Raw genomic sequence first — 19,570 nt, forward strand, 5'->3', positions numbered from 1 at the left:
ATTAGTACCTTGTGGGTCAGCGGGTGAATGGCACACAGAGATTGCAGGTTGGTGCAACTGCATGACCGCTGGGCGTTACATGAGCTGTGTGATCACAGTCAAATCCCTTGGCCTCTCTGAACCAGTTTCCTCATCTATTAGATAGGGATGATGCTTGTTCTGTTCTCCTCACAGAGTTGTTTGAAGAAAGAAATGAGACATAGTTTGTGAAACCATAAAGCAGGATGCCCGGATATATAGCAATTTATCATTTTGTTTCTATTTTATCTTACAGAAGAACTTGCAAACTGAATGTTCTTAGGCTTCTCCAGCCTACAGGTGTAGGTGAGTTCTCATTTCAAGTTAAACTTGAATTTGTAGCGGATAAACACATGGATAAAGAGTTGTAGTGGCGAGTCTACTCACTCAGACATGCATGTCATTCCTGAGAGTCCACCGCAGGTATTTCTGTGGGCCACAAATGGTAACTTACCTGGCATCACACATCCAGTCCAAGGTTCCACTCGCCACAGATCCCTGCTGCTCTTTCCACCAGCCCGTACCCATCTGAAGAGTGGATCCTTGCCCCAAAGTCCTCCGTCCTCAAGGCCCACGAGGTAGTGGTCTTCTGGGAAGTAAGGGGAATAGCTTCCTGGTTTCGCTGTTACACTCAATTCAATGGGCCCCTCTGCAGAATGTTCGGCATCACCGGCTGAGCTCAGTCTAGCGCTGAGGGCGGGGCTGTTGCAAGTAGTGCTAGGACTGGTGTGGTATCTGGACTGCCTCTCACTCTTCGATCTCTGTCCCATGGCTGAGGCAGGCTAGTCATGACTATCTCAGTCCTCTCAAACATTTTCCTTCACAAATTATGTAAGAGCCTCCTGTCACTGTAGCTTCCTTTGCTTTCTACCACCCTTAACTCCCCCTGCCTGTCTGTATGCATTTGATCCCCAGCTGGGAATACAGTTTGACATTTTTGGGAGATTCCTCAGCTGTTGTATAAATCACCAGATGGATACAAACAGTTCAGTGGACAGGAGTTTCTTCTAAACCAAAATGCCAGATATACCTGGATCTTAGTTCCAGCCTAACTGGGACTGTCTTGTCTGCCCCATTCATACTTCTTGTTGGGAAATGTCCTCTGAATGGCACCCCAACAGGCCCTCTATAATAAAATATAGAAATCTTTTAACTAACGTTCTGGAGAAATCTACCACATCTTTTATTTTTTTCTAAGACCCTATAAGCCTAGGGATCACTTTATGTTTCAGGTGATAAAGGTTTAAAATGGGGAATATATAAGAGCCTAATATTCTTTTATGTTGCTGAAGAAGTTTAAAAAATAGAAAGCCAAATCACTAGTGATTTTGTTGAAAAGTTCGTTCCTTATGAAAAGAATTCATGGGGTTTAAAATAAATTTTCATCATTGGCAATGCTTTTACTTTCATGTGTCTTCTAGCCCATGACTTCAGTGACACAGGAACTATCTTTACCATTTACCTTCAAACTGTGTCTAGTGCATTCACTTGATCATTTCTATATTATTCAATGCTAGCACGATAAAAGGTGCTCAACAGAGTTTTTATCCACGCGAAACTTAAAATCTATACCCAAAGAGTAATTTATGAATCCAGTCACTCAAGCAGCGTATATTTATTGAGTGTTTATTATGTGCTAGATGCTGGGGTGACACAAACAAATGAGCAAGATGTAGATGCTGGCTGGAGGGGGAGCAGCTGATTTCCTCGAGACCCTCTATTAGAGTATCGTCACATCCAGAGCTCAGCCAGGAGTTACACTGATCATGAATCGATAATCTCATTTCAGGGCTCAAACACAGAGATGGCAAATAAAGCCCAGGCCTGCCCCAGGCAATATTGACTGAAGCAACAAATGACTTATAATAGCAGGAAGCGATGAATAATTTTACGACCGAGAATGAAAGAAAACCCCCCTTTTCTCAATCCCTTTTACTTAAATAGCATTTGGATTTTTTTTTAAAATCCACAAAGTTTATGAAATCTTACCAGTTGCAAGGACATAGATGGAACTAGAGGGTAATATTAAGTGAAATAGGTCAATCAGAGAAAGACAATTATATGATTTCACTCATGTGGAATTTAAGAAACAAAACGGAGGATCACAGGGGAAGGAAGAGAAAAAGAAGACAAAATCAGAGAGGGAGACAAACCATAAAAGACTCTTAACTCTAGGAAACAAACTAAGGGTTGCTGGAGGGGAGGAGAGTGAGGGGGTGGAGTAACTGGGTGATGGGCATTCAAGAGGGCACGTGATGGAATGAACACCCTGGGTGTTATATGCAACTGATGAATCATTGAAGTCTACCTCTAAAACTAATAATACACTATATGTTAATTAATTGAATTTAAATAAAATAATTTTTTTTAAAAATCTACCAAGTTTATATTAAAGCACTATGTACTAATGCTTTGTTTGGCTGCAAAGGGCAGGGGTCTGGAGGATGTCATCTTGGGGAACAGAGTGGGTTTTGACAGGCTGGGTTTCAATCCCGGTTCTGTCATGTACTCCAGGTGTGATCTTGGGCAAGTTACCGCAGTTTCTGAGTGCCTCTGTCTCAGTTGCTTCATCACTAATCTAGGATGAGAATAATAGTATCAGCTCTCGGTGTAATGGTGAGGACTGACTGATAGCAGGTTCTCAGTGCAGTGCTAGCCCATGGAAGCACCGTAAGTGATAGCTATGATTGCATCCCAGCTCCTGAAGTAGAGAAATAATCTTGAAGGCAATTATTATCCACCTCCTTATCCTTTTGTCCCCCCATAAAGCCACTAGCTAACTTGGAAGTGGGCAGCAATGAGGCCAGATGATTACAGAGAAAATAAAGGGTGTTTCTCAAGCACGAGAAAATTATGAATAATCTCTAGGGTGGTTAAAATGGTGATTTAGTAGTAACAACTTCAGGAAATTTATCAATAGCAAAGCTGGGAGTGCTATTTAATCAAGAATTAATTTTAATCAGAAAATCTCCGATTTGGTATTTATTCATTTTTATTTATAGTATGCATGTATCTCTGTTTATCTATGTTCATGTCTCTCTGTTTGGTCTGAAAGTAATTTGACAGCTTATAAAACTGTATACTGTATGGCAAGATAATATCCAATTGAAATTAGTAGAAAAAATTAAATGAAGGGGAAAATAAAGGTAGGAAAAGGAGACAGACTTGTCTATGAAATTGTACCTTGACGTCCCATGCACTTCCTAGGAGTGGCCCACAAAGTTGATTCTAAGATGTCTACTGGACAACTTCAAGAGAAGAAATGAAAGCAATAATACAATGCATTATAATCAATGATAGAAAACAAGCTGGTTTCTCAGGGAAAAAAACATCCTTATTGATACTATGATAAGAGGGATTTCTCCGTGTTGCTCAGTTTTAATATTTGTCAGAAATTTGGAATAGAGTGATTAATAGAGTCATACAGTAGCTGTTTACTTTGCCCTTGCTGCATAGAAATTATTGTGTGAGGTGCTGCAGATATCTAAAACTGTCCCTGCTCTCAGCAAATATGCATCCGATACAGAGTACAAGTGATACATTAATAAACTAAGTTCAAGGTAGATAGTTATAATGAGAGATAAATGGGTGGTGTTAAAAGAAGCAATTTAAGTCTCATACCAATCTATGGACCACCCCAGGAGAAGATATTGTAACAAGTATGTTCTTTGTATTTTCTATTAACTATGCTAGTTTCTATGGTGGTTTTTAAATACTTAATGACTCTTGAATGTGGATTTTAAAAGCTACAGAGTGCAGTAGAATGCATAGCCACTTCAGAACTATTAAAGTTAACTGGGGGGAGGACTTGCAGAGATACCAGAAACCTGTGGATTATTCTATCCCTGATCCTGTATACAGTTTGGATCATGAGTTTATAAACTGAGTATCAAGCCTCACATTAGTCTGTCATCTCAAATTGTCAAAAATTGGTTCTACAATTTTCAGAGAGAGCAAAGAAAAAATTCACTCTATTGGACATCTGTTATGTTATAGGAGTAGTACTGGGCATGGAAATACAACAAAAGGGAAATTTGGTTCTTTTTCTGAAGGAAAATAATTCATTGTTTAGGCAAGGAAACAGGTGTATAAACAAATTATAGCAACATGACAGGTGCCAGTAGACATATACAAGAAGAGAAAAGACAAGCTCTGCCTAGTGGTATAGAGAAAAGGCCATGTTTAGCTGGCATTTGAGTTCCTTCTTGAAAGATGAGCATTTTGCTGTGTAGAGATCGTAGGATAGGGATGATATTCCTTCCCACTAGAGGACATATTCTTGGAGCACCTCCCAGCCTATCAATTTAATATTTCCTAAGTACCTATCAAGGATTCAGTGTGGGGTTAGGTGGTATGGTAATTAGGAAGAAATGGAGGACTTGCTATTAGTCTTCAGAATGTCTACTTGTAATGAGTAGATTAAATTTTCCACACACTTTTAATAGTGATTAAGAGGTCACGACTGTAGGTCTTAAATGGTGTGTTACAACATAAATTCTGTGGATTAGAGGAGAGCATGATTATGTAATTTAGAGGGACCAGGGCAGGCCTCCCAGATAGGCGAAGTCCTAATCTGTTCCTTGAAAACTGGGATAGGATTTGGGTGGTGGTCCAACAGTCCAACTACCATATTTAGTGAGTGCCTGCCATGGGTCAGGTTCCTGAATGAGAAGGCAGCATCAAGGTCAAGAGAGAATTGGGGTCAAGGATATGTGGATCTCTGAGAAAACCTAGTAAGACCAGAGAGTTGGGGCTGAGAGACTGTGGGAAAAGAGGATAGAGGGAAACAAGACTGGGCAGCACAACTTGAGCTGGATTAAAGGGTGTTCGGAAAGGCAGTGGCTTTTATATTTGGAATGTATGAAAATGAGGAGTCAGTGGAGGGTTTTGAGTATGGGAGGAAGCTGATGAAAGAAGTACATAAAGAAAATTAATTTTCCTCATGATATGTCAGAGCTAGAAGGGATTGGAGAGATCCCTTCACTCACCACCATCTCCAGGTTCCTACTGCCATCATTCAACAGAAAAGAAAATTAAGGCCTAAAGAGGTTATGTGACTTGCTTGAGCCTAAATATAGTAATTGTGACTGCCTTTCAGGCCCCTTCTCTCTCTTCCAGCAGTGTGTGTGTTCTGTAGGCTGGATGGCTGGACAGTCAAGTGGAGAGGAGCCTGAGTGAGCCCAGCATCCTCTCAGCGGGACCACCCAGGCTGGATGTGGAAGGGAAGGCGGGAAGCAGGGTTTGGCTGGGCCTCTGTTACAGCCATGGAATCAGAATGTTAGAGCTCAAACTCATCGAGCGCAGCCTGTTTCCTTGCAGAGAAGTGGAGGGCCCAGAGCGAAAGTGATTCATACAAGGGGGCAGTCCAAAGGAAGAACCAAGGGCCGACTTTAAGCACAGCTATTTTTCCTCCAACAGGCTCTCTTTCTTCTTCAGATCCTATATTTGTGACGGTGGGCTCTGTCCTCTGTCCCCTGCTCATGTGTCTTGGCCTCTCTGTCAAAGAAAGACATTGATATTTGGGTCCAGGATGCTTGAGCTGCTCACGGACCGGCCACTTCTCCCACTCAGTTCCCAGGCGTGTGGGGTGGAAGGCGCAGGGAACGAGACCACTCAGCAGCATCTCCTCTCAGGCCTTCCTCACCACTGGCAGCCGTGCCCTTGCAGGAGAGGCAGGGAGGTCAGGGCCTAGCTGATACCTGGGGCTGCTGGGGAAGATGCTTTTCAAATGGTAGAGCATGGGAGATGAGAGTCACTTCACCAAAGCCCTGCTTGTAACTCCTCAGGGAAGGAGGCGTGTCCTGCCCCCAGTGTGAGTGACAGCCAGAGTCTGAGATGACTGAAAGAGGAGGAGCCCATTGGGAAAAGCAAGGACAGAAAATGGGAGATGTTTAAGAAATTCAAACACAAGAACGTTTGTTTTACACTATCTGTGTTAAAAGGCAATTAGGAGCAGGTATTTAGATTTGATAATTTTAAAAAGTAAACAGGCCCTTGTAGTAATACAATTGTTCTGGGTAGTCTCTCCACACCCCCCATCCCCCCACCCCAGGTTGGGGCTTATATCTTTGACTGTGGTGAACGATACATGGACACTCACATTTTAGACATCAGAGATCAAATGAGACCTTAAGAAACAAATGGCCTGTAAATAATTAAGAGTAGACTATATAAAATTATTCCTTAGTATAAGCAAACAACATATGGTTAAAAACATTTCATAACCTTGTCCTAACTTTTGTCCTTATAAATAATTTTTGTACAGTGTGAAATTCCAGGTTGCGTACTTATGGCCATTCAGCTATTTACATGCTAATGTACATTTATTATGAATACCCACAACACTTTTTCTCATTTAAGAGTATAGGTGTATGTTTATAATAGAGTATCCCTGAACTTCATTCACATAAATGCACAGTATTTTTTCATTCATTTAAATTGAGTTGGGATTTATCTATATGGCTTATATGATTATATTTGGGGAAGGCTAAGTAGCAGAAATATTATAACTGTAGACAATGATATTAACATATTCAGATCTGCAACTCAGCCCTCACTGCTTTACACATGTAATTAGGTTGTTTCCATGGTAATGATCTAATTATGGGCTTCTCCTTGGCCTTGTGTAATCACATTTGCTGCATTTTGGCAGAGATGTTTTCCTTATTTTGTTGAACTGCAACACTTGACAAGATGTTCTCTCTTAAGATGAATAATGATTTTTTCTTGGGCGAGAAAAAGAAAAAAAAAATGAAACAATTCCTTCAAAGGTGATTTGAGAGGGATTATATATATTTGAAAAATCATGTCAGTATTAAAATATCTATTACCTTTGAAAGCATGATCTGTTTTTATCTTTAGTGTATGTGTCATTACTGATGGAACTCATAGGAGATTCTCATTTAAAAAAAAAAAGAAACATGCATGCTATTTAAATCTATTATGGGGCCTAGGAACCTGAAGAAAATGTTAGGTCAACAAAGAGAAAGCTCCAGAGAGCATGGCAGAAAGAGAACTAGAGACTGTATTCAGCAAGAATATTATATTGCAATTGACAAGGCTATTCATGAGGAGATATTTGATTATGGTTACCATGGCAGTAGGAAACACCTGAAAAAATCAATTAAGGCTTATTTCGGCAGGGATCCAAATGCAATCCTTTATTCATTTGCAAAAAATACAGGAAATGTAAATACTTGTAGGAAAGACAGCTTTATTGTCACATGGTCCCCTCAGAAAAACTCTGGAATATTACGAGAATAAAAGTTTAACTCTTTTGTATGTATAATATGCCACTGTGCTATAAAGCATTTTTTAAAAATATTTTATTTATTTATTTGACAGAGAGAGAGACAGCCAGGGAGAGAGGGAACCACAAGCAGGGGGAGTGGGAGAGGAAGAAGCAGGCTCTCAGCGGAGGAGCCTGACGTGGGGCTCGATCCCAGAACACTGGGATCACGACCTGAGCTGAAGGCAGACACTTAACAACTGCGCCACCTAGGTGCCCCTGCCCTATAAAGCATTTTATATGGGAGGCCTTTATAGGAGAAAGAATTCGTTCACTGGGTGGCACAGCCTGCTTGCTCTGAGAGTTAGCAATATGGTTTATGGGCTCCAATGGCACATTGTCTGGGCACCAGCACCCAGGGGCTAGGAACTGAAAGCCCTCATCCTTTATAATGGAAATGACTGCAAATCCAGAATTAGCAGATCAGAGCTCTAAGGACCCAGCATGTTGAAATTGCATTCTGAATATCATTTCACAGGGAATAGAGTGGGTAAAGTTTTTTATAACCCAATTGATTCAGGAGCATAAATATAGCATGGTGCTTGGGAATAATTATAACAATAATAACTGATCTTCTCTTTATAGCAAACCAATCCTTATAAAGTATCATATGGTTTGGTTTTAGACTTATATAGTATTATTTTCCTAGGGGGAAAATGGTATTAATGAGATATTTAGTTATTATTTGCATAGAACTAACAAGAATGTTGATATTCTTCTTTAGATGTATTTGTTCACTGAAAAAATATTCCTTTACTACTTGTAATGCACCAGGCAGTGTACAAGGTCCTGGGAATAACAGAAGGAATGATAGAGACATGATTGTTGCTCTCAAGTTATTTATTACTTTGTGGAATAAACAGGCTAATTTCAACCTTGGGCTAAGCAGTCTAATACAGAGATCTTAGGGTAAAATGGGACCACAGAAGGCAGGGGCCAAAGACAACGTAGGGCACAGACCAGGTATCACAGAACCACTGCAGGCAGGATAGTGGGGTGGGAGGCTGTGTGGTACGAGGGGGTTGAGGAGAGATGAGGCTGGAGCTTGAGCAGGGTCCAGAGCCCCACTGCCCTCGCCAGTTGTGCCCACGGCTTGGCCCCGAGCATAATCAGAATGCGTTAAAAGTTTCAAGCAAGGGAACAATATGGGCTCATTTGTGATACCTGCTGCTGCTACCTTTGGCATCTAGTTTCTAAACAGTGACTTTAGAACAATCAGTCCAACAATTTACATCCTTCAATACTTAAACTGCCAACTGGGCCTTGCATATTGTGGTCTTAGGTGAACCACTTTACGTCCCAAGGACACCATCTTATCTTTTCCAAGGGCCTTCTTAGCTCTGTGCCTCTGTAATGACGTGGTTTGTTTTTGTTTATAGACAGATTTGCTTATAGTATGAATATACATGTATGTGTGAGTGAATTATCTTTGATTACTCAGAGCTCTGACCTGTCCACCAGCTGCCTGATCTAAAACACTTTGAATACCTTCGTTCCCACAATGAGGCTCTGCCTCCCAGTAGGTCAAGCCAAGAGGGTGTTGGTACCTGTCACAGAGAAGGATGTGGGTTTGCATGAGTCACTGTGTGCAAGAGTGAATGATGGTTTGAAGAAGTAGTCATAAAGCATTGGAAGCATGCAGTGAATGACTTTCATAGTCTCTGCTCTTTTTTGATTACACCAAGGACAGTTTTTTATTGAGTAGCATATAGAGTGTAGCAGTGGTTTGAGGACTTTAAGGCCACAGTTGAAATAAACCAGCTCTTGCTGTGGTTGGTGGACAAATCTACCAAACATGCAAAGAACAGAAATGTACTTGTTGTAAGTCACAAATATGCCTTGAAGGGAAAAGGAAGGTCAGAGATCTGGTAGTTTGATATAGAATAAGCTTTCTCTTACGGGTTTGCTGGAGAACGTGGGCCTGAAATTCAGTTTTCTTCTCAGGCAGAGAATGGGAATTTGACAATATATTTTGCCAAATAGTTTTGCTTAGTTTGTTAATTTGAGCATCAACAATGCTAATTTAAAGAATTTTATGTGTTTCATGTTGGTGTATAGTTAATATCGGGCTACTGAAGAAAGGTTATCATGCATTTATTCAATAAGTGTTTACTAAGTACCTAACATCTGTGAGGGACTTGGTGTAAAACGGTATAGTCCCTACAGTGAGGAAACATGCTTAAGAGAATGCAGATGAGGTTATATAGCCTACCTGTGAGGTGGGCCAGGAGGTAGTGAAATTGTCGTCTGTGTGTCCAGAATCCTTAATAGTTCTTAATAGCTCAAATATAATTCCGGTAAAATAATGCCACATAAAAATCTTAGAGTAACCAAGACAATTCAAGAACTAAGGAAAATGAAATATTTAGAAGAATCCTTTGAACCTGGTTACATTGGCTTTTGTTCTAGAGAAATGAAGATAGGGTGATCTAGCGGACCTCTTTGCCATCCGTCCATCCATTCATTCAATGTATGTTTGAGCTTCTATGTCTCAGGCACTATTCTCAGGCTTGGGACGACAGAGATAAATAAGACTGACAAAGTCTTTTCTTGGGCTGTCATGGAGCTTAATTTATAGGGGATCCCAAGACGTCAGAACCCTATCTGCTCTGTTACATGCAAAGACAGTCTAAAATTGACCCAGTTAAACTCAAGCCTTTGGTTTGGATCTTGGAAGAGAAAGGACATTAGTCAAAAAGCTAGAATCTGAATACAATTTATAATTTAGTAAATATTATTGTACCAATGTCAATGTCTTAGTTTTCAGAGTTGTGCTGGTGTTATGCCAGATCTTAACATCAGGGAAAGCTGGGTGAAGGGTTCAAGGGAACTCTGCCCTCATTTTTGCAACTCTACTGGAAGTCTAAAATTATTTTAAAAATGACAGCCGAAGCTAAAGCAGAAAAATTGAGCCTTGGCTCTGCTCTACCTTCTGTTTTCTGTGTTTCTCATGTCCCTTTTACCCTTCTGCTTCCTCATCCTAGTGACTATGGTTCAGACAGAACAGAATGGGTAAAGAGCAGAGTATTGTCAGTCTCTTGTTTGCATGCATTACCATTCTACTCTCTGTTTTTCCATGTCAAAGGCTGTCTGCCTTAGCACCTATGTTACATAATTACCAGAACCAATGATTACTATCATCATTTTGTCATGATGATATCAATTGCCATGAATATCAAGGCAGAGGGATAGAGATCTTACAGAGATGATCCCTTTTCTGTATTTCCTGGGATTTGGGTTGTGGGTTTTAATATCACTCCTTATTTTGTGTCTGGATCTAAGGATGCTGGATTTGGAAGAGTTCTTGAAGATCTGGTCCAGCTCTTTCATTTCACAGATAAGAAATCAAGGCCTGGCCTTGGATGAAAGTATTCATCCAAGATCACTGCTTCTAGTTAGTGGGAAAGCTTGAAGCAGAACCAGCCCTTTTGACTTCTAGTAAGATATTTTCTCCATTCCAAGCTGCTTCCAAATAGCTGAGAAAACTCCACAGGTGACAGTTCATTCTATTACACACAGACTGTTACCGTTTACAATGTATGATTTCAGAACCTGTTGGGAAGTCTAACACAGGAAATAAGCCTGTGGCGGCAGTACACATGATTGCTAAGAAATATTGGCTGCATTAGATTATTCCCTAAAAATTCATCAAAACATTCCTTCCATTTTCTGTGATCGCTTTTGCATCTACCTGCACGTCTGGATTGACACTGAAAATAAAAAATGCTAGAACAGCACTATCCTACGCAATTGTGTTACCTAAGGGACCTAAATATAGCATAAGTGTTCAGGTAATTTTTTTTACAATGCATTAGGTGAGGTTCACGTATCTGCAAAAGTCATGTGAATTAGGCACTTAGGAGTCTTACCAATTTTTGCTTAACACCACAAAAAATATGTGTCAGAGAAAATGGCTGCAAATTAAAGCTGACACACAGCAGCCGTGACTATAGCCAGCATCGAAGCCCGGTTTATTTCCATTTCTTTCGGATAAGCTCAGTGATGTGATCAATAAATCTAGATAATTGCAACTATTAGAAAAGTTAAGCAGGATTTTTTTTTTCTTTCTCTCTCGGCCTATGTAATTTCCTCCAGGGTAGCATGGCTGTTGGTCTGGTCTTCCTACAGTACCTCTTCCCCCAATCCAGTGAGCCCCCTTCCTTTGGCAGTGTGGCTCAGCCCTGCGTACTGTCCCTGGAGCCCCCCTTTCTGCCTGTCACAATGCTCCTGGGGCCATAGCTGTAACTGGGCTGCTCTGCAGATTGTCCTTCTCCTCCAGAGCCATAGTCCTTGAGGAAATACTGCCATTATTATGCATATCTTGGCTTGGATCAAATCAATGAACAAATGGAAGACTTCCCTAAGTCTCCCTCTGGTGTGATGCATTCCACCTGTCTTCTTTCTGCACCAAGCATCTCCCAGCCTTCAACCTCTTCTCCCCTCCTATTTTCCTCTTCTAGCCTTTCTTCTATATCTTCTCCCTTCCCCTTTCTTTCCACCAAATAGTGGAACCTTGCTGTGCCTGGAACAAGAGAGTTAGGTCCTGGGGATGAAAAGGTAAATTGGATGAACTCTGCTTCTCAAGTGTGTGCCTCTCTGGTTCCCTAGCTGTCACCCCATACCCACCTGCCTCTGCCTGTCCCTGCATACCCTGGGGGTGTCCAGCCACCCCCATGGCTCCTGTCTGCTCTTTCTCTGCACACTGGCAACCTGCGTTTACACTGGGAAGTCTGAGGTAACAGTGATGAGGAGTAACTGTCAAACAGCATGAAGATATTTAATGATGGTTTAAAAAGAACCTGGGAATAAAGTTGTATGAGAAATTTGTTACATATTTAATTTAGGAAAGATTGTTACAGTATCAGGGGAGGAAAGGAAGAAAATATATTGCTCCCCATAAAAATGCAGTAAAAGATAAAGCACAAACAGCCCCTCTGTTATGTTGAAATATTGTCATCCTGTGATTAAATGGAGGCAGCAAGCTGGTTTCCGTTTGGCACTTAGGCAAGAGAGATGTGGGGGGAGGCATAAGGCTTCGCAGCTATAGGTTTGGGTCTTTTCTAGAGCTCTGAGGAAATTAAAATGCGGACGAAGCGCAGTGGCACAGGGATTCTGAGGGTCTTCAGAGGAGGACTCCTAGTACTCGGGGAGAGAGATGGGCCATGAAAGGAACTTAAACTTCAGGACATTTTGACACCTCTCTTTCCCTCAGCTTGACAGCACGAATAGGAAGTAAGGTTACATCATTTTTATTTTTCAATGTACAAAATCTAATATCATGTCTTTTCTATCCTGGGAATCTAAGAAAAGAACCATCTTGCAAATGAGTCAGCCTGGAGTGTCCAGATAGCTCAGTCAATTTCTGGCTCTGTGCTCTAGCACATTCTGTTAATAGGGTGGATGGCGCTTGTGTGTCAGGCTTCAGAAAGGGGCAGGAATTTCCTAGCGTATCACTCGTTTGAGCTACTGAACTTGGGATCAATAAATATTCCATTACTGCATTATTTATGGCCAACTATAAACAATTTCTATCATTAAATCTTTGCCTTTTAGTTGTCTCTCATTAGCAAGGGATCAATTTCAGATCCCAGTCTGGGTCATGCCCAGAATTAAAAGCAATGTGTGAGAATGTTTATTCATATGCATATTTATATTTTTTATTAAAATAGATACATGGTGGGAATTATTTCTGTATCTAATTTTTCACACTGTTTCGGTTCTAAAAGTCACCTTAAGACTCATGTCAGAGGCCATGGTGACATGGAAGAAACACTGGACAGCACTTAGATGAGTTTGGATTCTTATCCTATGTCTGTGTAGCTCTAATAACTGGTTGTACCACCTGGCAGATAAGTCATTTGCCCCATTCGTAAAATGATTGGATTGGAATGGATGATGTCTAAGTTTCTCTGTAGGTCCTGTGTTCCACAGATGGAGGAGGGCTGTAGAGAGCGGTGGTAGATGATATGTGGGAACAGGATTTAAATAGCATCCTTGCTGAGGTCCAGAATTCATATTAGGACAGTGGTAATGAAGGTGTGAGTGCCCTCTGGAAGATCACCCATTGGTTGCAAATGTTTCGCAATGGACTCTTTCTCACTATAGGGGGCAATTCTGCCTGGAGGAACGCAGGTTGTATCTGAGATGGAGAATTGCCCACGCCCTGGAGGCAATTGAAGATGCACTTTATTCAGAACATAGTGTTATTTTTTGTTTTGTGGCTGTGTTGTTTTTAAGGGGAATTTTAATGCTTTCCCTGGGCTCATGCTGTAATTTACCACAGTCCTCCCCACCTGGCCCCCTTTACTTTGACCTCCTTACCCTGAAGGTATTGAAGTTGGTAAGAGCTAGCCCAAGGAATTCAGAAGGCAGAGCTGGCCAGTCCCTCAGGCAACAGCTACTGAGTACCAGCTGTGTGCCAGGCAAAGTGGGAGGCACTACGAATACCAAGTGAGACACTCCGGATGCAGTCTCTTCCCAGGGGAGCTCATATTCTAGTAAGGAGCACTGGCACAAGCATTCCTTTTACAAATACTTAAATAATCACAGGTTTGCTAAGGACGAAGGAGCCCTGCAGCGTGCCGTGCATGTGTGGAGCAGGGGAATCTAATTTAGTCCCAGAGCAAAGGAAGCCTTCCCCAAGAGAGGGATTTTTAAGCTGAGACGTGAAAAACAAATAGAAAGTATTCAACGGAGAATATCTAAGAAAATGTTGGGTGAGAGAGGAAGGTACAGAGGTGGCGAGGGCATGACAGCTTTGCAAATGAAGAGCTGATGTCTTGAGTGAGATGAACGTGGGTTAGCAAACACATCTCTATGCCTGTTTCCTCCAAAATCATTAGTAAAGGGCTGTATTGAAAAACAACAGCAATGACAAAGCCAGATTTCCCATCTTTTCCCCTGAAACTTGCTTCCTGCCCCCTCCCCAGCCTTCCCATTTCTGTCAGTGAGTGATTCCCAGAATCTCCCAGTTACTCTGATGGGCAAACTCCGCATTGTCCTCGGCTCCATCTCTTTACAGAGTTCTCCAATCTCCAAATCCCATTCCTTCTTTCCTTGGATCATCCTTGACTCTTCTACTCCCTTCCCTTTCCTCTTGTCCCCACCCTTCTGGAGGCCCTCGCACTCTACAGCTGTTCTATCACAGGGGAGTCGGAACTACTGTCTTTGCGGGCTCCCCTGGCAGTCTAAGAAGCATCCTCCTAAAAACACTTCCTTACACAGACTGACCTTTTCAGTGGATGTCTTTGGCCTTCCGTCACCTATAGAACAAAAGCTCAACCTTTTAATCTTCCACCGAAGGCCTTAAACCACCGTGAGAGTTTATGTCCCCTTTTACTGCACCTGAGTTCTTCAGCCAGGCTACTCTGTAGAACACAGATGATCTGGTATCATGAGTGAGCGTTTTGAAAGGAAAAGAGTGTAGCAGAAACATACATTTGGAAGAATGAGATGATTCTTTTACCCCAATAGCCCTAGTCTGAGAGTGATTTTCTTTTTTGTATATTCCTTTTACTCCTATGCACATTTATCTAATAAATTTTCATCATAGTATAATAGAATTTGAATTCTGCTTATCATGCCTTATGGCAGATTGTATCTTCTAAGATGGCTGCAATTCTAAGATGGCTCTCCCATCAGCATGTGCTTCTTTCAATATGGCATTCACTGTCCTCTTATTAGGAGGAAGGCATCATGTTCACTACCCTTGCATCTGGGAAGCCATGACTACAACCAGATTCATTCTATGTGAACTCTGATGCTAGGCCATATGAAGTGGTAGGGCTCCTGCAGGTACTTCTTGGGGTGCTTGCTTTTGGAATCCAGGCACCATGCCATGGGAAAGCAGGGATCTCCATGGGAAGCCCTATGGAGAGGCCATATGTAGGTGTTCTGGATAAGAGTTCTAGAAGAGGTCTGAGGTCAAAGCCAGCATCCACTGTGGATTCACCAAGCTTGTGAGTGATGAAGGCTTTGAAATGATTCCAGCACCAGGTATCGGCTGACTACAGCGAACCGAGAGACCCAGAGACAGAACTGGTTGGCAGAGTCCAGTCAACTCCTGGAACTGTGAAAACTAATGCAAAAGTGATTGTTATAAATTTAAGCCACTTAGTTTTGGGATGATTAAATGTTACAGCAGTAGATAGCCAGACCCATACCTTAAACTGGGGAAATACCTGATGTAATTTTAAATTAGAAGTTTATCCTAAGAAAAAATTTCAAAAGGCAAAGTAAATACATTATCACAAATATACCAACAGTACTTGTAACCTGAAGATAATGGGGAAAGAAAACCAGAAGTCCAATTTTTTTCTGTATCTACTCACATTTGTTTTACCACTTGGCTTATCAACACTTTGAAGGCAGGGATTATGTTTTAAACTTTGCACACAGTAAGCTCATCTATTCCATATTATTTTTTAATAGGATGATATATTCTATAAATATTTGTTTATGATTTCTTTTAAAAACTCTGCAAAGTCTATCCAAATTATTTCATTTGAACTTTTCAAAGTCTTGTCTTATTTTACGGGTGAGGCTAGGAGTCTAGCACTGTGTTCTCTAGGGACTCAGACCTTCCAGTTTTAATCCTGGGACACGTTTTACTCCACCACAGGTGCTCATTGTTCTGAATTTTCTTTCTAACAATATTTGTAGAAACGTGATGGATCATCATGTGTCTGGGGAGGGCAGCGTCTTTGTTCTGGAGCCCTGTTGTGTTTTTGAATGGCTTTGCTGAAGCTCTACAGAAACCAGTAGCTCAGAACTTGAGTCAACATGGGAAGAGAGCCCCTCAATCTTGCTGGGAGTTACATTTTGGGCTCAGTGATAATGTGTCAGGAAGGTTCCACCCAGGACCACCCTAAGTTTTTTTGTGATATACCAAGATGGTTAGTTACTCTTGTATCTTTAATAACTGATCTTTGCAAATGTTGAGAATGAAAGAGAAGATTGTACAAAGAACACCAGCTGTGGTGTCAGACAGATTTGAAGGCTGACTCTACCACAGTTCTGTGGCTTCGAACTAAGTTTACTGACCTCTCAGAGCCTCACTTTTCTCGCCTCCTAAATGGGAACACAGTAGTTCCAACCTCATCATGTTGTTGACAGGAAATAATGAGATGGTACATGTAAAATGCTCTTTAAAATGCACTGCTCTTGGGATGCCTGGGTGGTGCAGTTGGTTGAGCATCTGACTCTTGTTTTCGGCTCAGGTCATGATCTCAGGGTACTGAGATTGAGCCTGGAGTTGGGCTCCACACTGAGCGGGGAGTCTGCTTGAGGATTTTCTTCCTCTGCCCCTCCCCCCACTTATGTGCGTGCTCTCACTCTGTAAAATAAATAATCTTTACAAAAAAATTAAAAAATGCATTGCTCTTAATAAGCATGGAACAAATAATACAATAACCTAAAATTCATTCTGGTTAAACTGTAAAAATGTAAGAGCTCAAATATCACCTGGAACTGTCTAGAAATTCTCAAAGTTTTTGTGTGACCTTGGGCAAATCATTGCACAGCTCTGGGCCCCAGGAAAGATTTGGCTGGAGGATCTCCAAGATTCTTATCTTCCAAATTTAAAATTCTGGCTTTTAAATAGTAACTTAGATGACATTAAACCATTTTGGATTTGTTAATCTTTTAATCGGTTTCCTTGTAATTACCACCTTGTTTGTCTTTTAAATACTAGGTGACCTTCTGCCACGCTGGTATTTGATTTGCTAACAGCTGGAAGATATTTACCCTTTGCAAACATTTTACTAGTAATGACCACGGTCTTTACAATATCACTGCAGTTTTGCTAGGAATGTAATCATTCCTCCATCCTCATGGTGCAACATTCAATGGGACAGTGTATTTGAGGTGTCAAAGCTGTTCTTAAGGCCATGTTTGCTTTCTGTTGATGGTGTCCAGCATTGTCTACCAAGTAGTGTGCCTATTATCTTCATTTATTCAGTCAGAACTAAGTAAAACTAAAATCACATAGGACATTTGTGATTTATAGGGATAATCATTGGCAAAGGGTTGCAATATCAGTAATCTTATAAATTTGATCTTATCCCCATTTATAGATGAGAAGCTAAACCTCAGTTTACGGCTAGTCACACGAATATTGATATGCAGAAATACCTCATTTCAGAGCTGAGTCTCTAGGCCTCGTCTTCGTTCCTGGGAGTGCTCATTCTACCATATAGTGTGATTCTCTGTTGTGGAGAGTCAGGGTCATTCATGCTGCATGGGTTGAGGGAAAAATTGCTAACCAATCTTTAAATATTTCCTTTGATTATAAATAAACATATCAGAAAATTAGAAATGGGGATACATCAGAAATGTAGCTAAAAGGGGATCAAGGAAAGTCTCTAAAAATGGTACCCTTCAACAATTAAAAAAAAAAAGAAAGAAAAAAATAGGTTAACATTAGCAGTTGTCAAAGCTACAATGAGGAGATTTCAAAGTCTGCACTGGCGGCAACACCAGGGTCATTAAGAGAAGGCAGGGAACATATAGGGGATTTTTGTCATCTTCAGAACCTGCAGACCCTGCTCTCCAGATTGTTCCTTCCCAGTCATTCCATGGCTAGATCTGGACCACCTACCTACACTTCTTAAGTAAGTGGCTGGAGAAGTAGGACTTTAAGTATGCTAGTATAGTAAATCAGAGCAATGTAGTGAGTATAGGACAGCAAGAGGAACTACTGTGCAGGGAAAATTGCTATGGCGCAGAGGTCAGAGGCCTCTCTGAGCTTCAATTCCCTTACATCTCTAATAGTCTATGACTGTAGCAGTAAAATGTTTCCTAGTGATCTTAAAGGTAGAATAGAAATCTGTCCTAAGATTGAATTTAATACCCAGCCACCCTGCTGAATATGCTCAAAGTATGACATCAGATCTAGGCCTTATTTCCCCATTCACTTCACTGGGAATTAGAAGTGAAACAGCTTGTTCCATAAGATACGTTACTTACAAAACCCAAATATATCGAATGAATATTCTGCCCTCTCCCATGTTTCTTCTCAAGGAAGAGCCTTGGAATGCTGCATGGACTTGAGAGTCCAGAAAGGCATGGACAGAAGCACATGGAGTTGATTGAGAAATGTCAGCAGAATAAACAATGGGTAAACAGCAACAGCTTTTTTGAGTGGTTGAGATGTGTAATGCGCTTTACACATATCATTTCTAGTTTTCATAATAGCCCTGAAAGGAAGACAATATTATCTCCATGTGACAGACATGGAGGCTGAGGTTCCGACAGATTAAGAAATGTACTTAAGGACCATCAGTAATAATCAGGAGGGCTCTTTTTCCCTTAGAAGCAGACGGGAATGGGTAGAGGGAGTCTCTTGGCTAGAGAGTGGGGCAGATGACATCTATTGCCCTCCTACCTTTCTGGTAGGCCTTAGCAGAGGCAAGGAAAAGATGAAACTGAATATTTTGAAGGGGTTGGAAAGTCTGAGAGGGAGGATAGACTTTTGGCCTTTGGGAATCTTTGGCCTCATGGCATTTTGATCACGGATGGATTGGGAGCTTTGAGGCTTATGGGAGTATGAACTTCTTGAACACCTTTCAGCTGAGGTGGTTGATTTCTTTGACTAGGGAAGCTTCTGGCAGGGTAGTCCTACTTGGTTCTGCAGACCAGAAAAGATCCAAAAGGAAGGCAAGCTAGAACATGTATTTGGGGCACTTTCTGCTCAAGGCAAAGAGAGAGAGAGAGAGAGTGCTGCTTAGTTCACCAGGTAGGAGATCTGAGACTCAGGACAGATGCTTTGTGTAGGAATAGAACATTTGCTTTAGATGCATTTATTGAGCATTTGCTTTTCTGTACCTATAAAAACTGAGAGGGGATATGGGATACATGGAATGAGGAATCCCAGCAATAGCCAGATTTATTTTGAAATGTGTATTTAAAAAAGTAAATATGTACAGAGGTTATTCAGTTATATAGATTCAGGCCATATTGAATCATGTGCATTCTCTATGGTATAACCAGTATAACAAAGCCAGTATGTACACAGCCATCAGTTAAAAATAATTTAATACTCATTTGGCATATGACATATCATACATATTTTAAAATGTGGAATATTTATTCAATTATAAAAATAATCTCAAGAGAATGAGAAGACATGCTACAGACTGGGAGAAAATATTTGCAATGGACCTATCTGATAAAAGTCTGTTATCCAAAATATAAGAATTCTTAAAACTCAATAATAAGAAAATCAACAATCTGACTAAAAACTGGGCAAAAGAGATAATCAGGCAT

At 41.0% G+C, this 19,570-nt stretch overlaps 1 long non-coding RNA gene across 1 annotated transcript in view; it reads left to right on the forward strand.

Annotated features, from left to right (window-relative positions):
* Nucleotides 1-272: 272 nt before the first annotated feature.
* The window catches only part of LOC113254888 (uncharacterized), a 164,287-nt gene continuing 144,989 nt past the window's right edge, over nucleotides 273-19,570 (forward strand). The window contains exon 1 of the long non-coding RNA XR_003316005.3: nucleotides 273-324. This is a non-coding gene — a long non-coding RNA (uncharacterized LOC113254888). The remainder of the gene's footprint in view (nucleotides 325-19,570) is intronic.

This window comes from Ursus arctos, unplaced genomic scaffold (assembly GCF_023065955.2).
Source record: "Ursus arctos isolate Adak ecotype North America unplaced genomic scaffold, UrsArc2.0 scaffold_4, whole genome shotgun sequence".
Lineage (NCBI taxonomy): Eukaryota > Metazoa > Chordata > Mammalia > Carnivora > Ursidae > Ursus > Ursus arctos.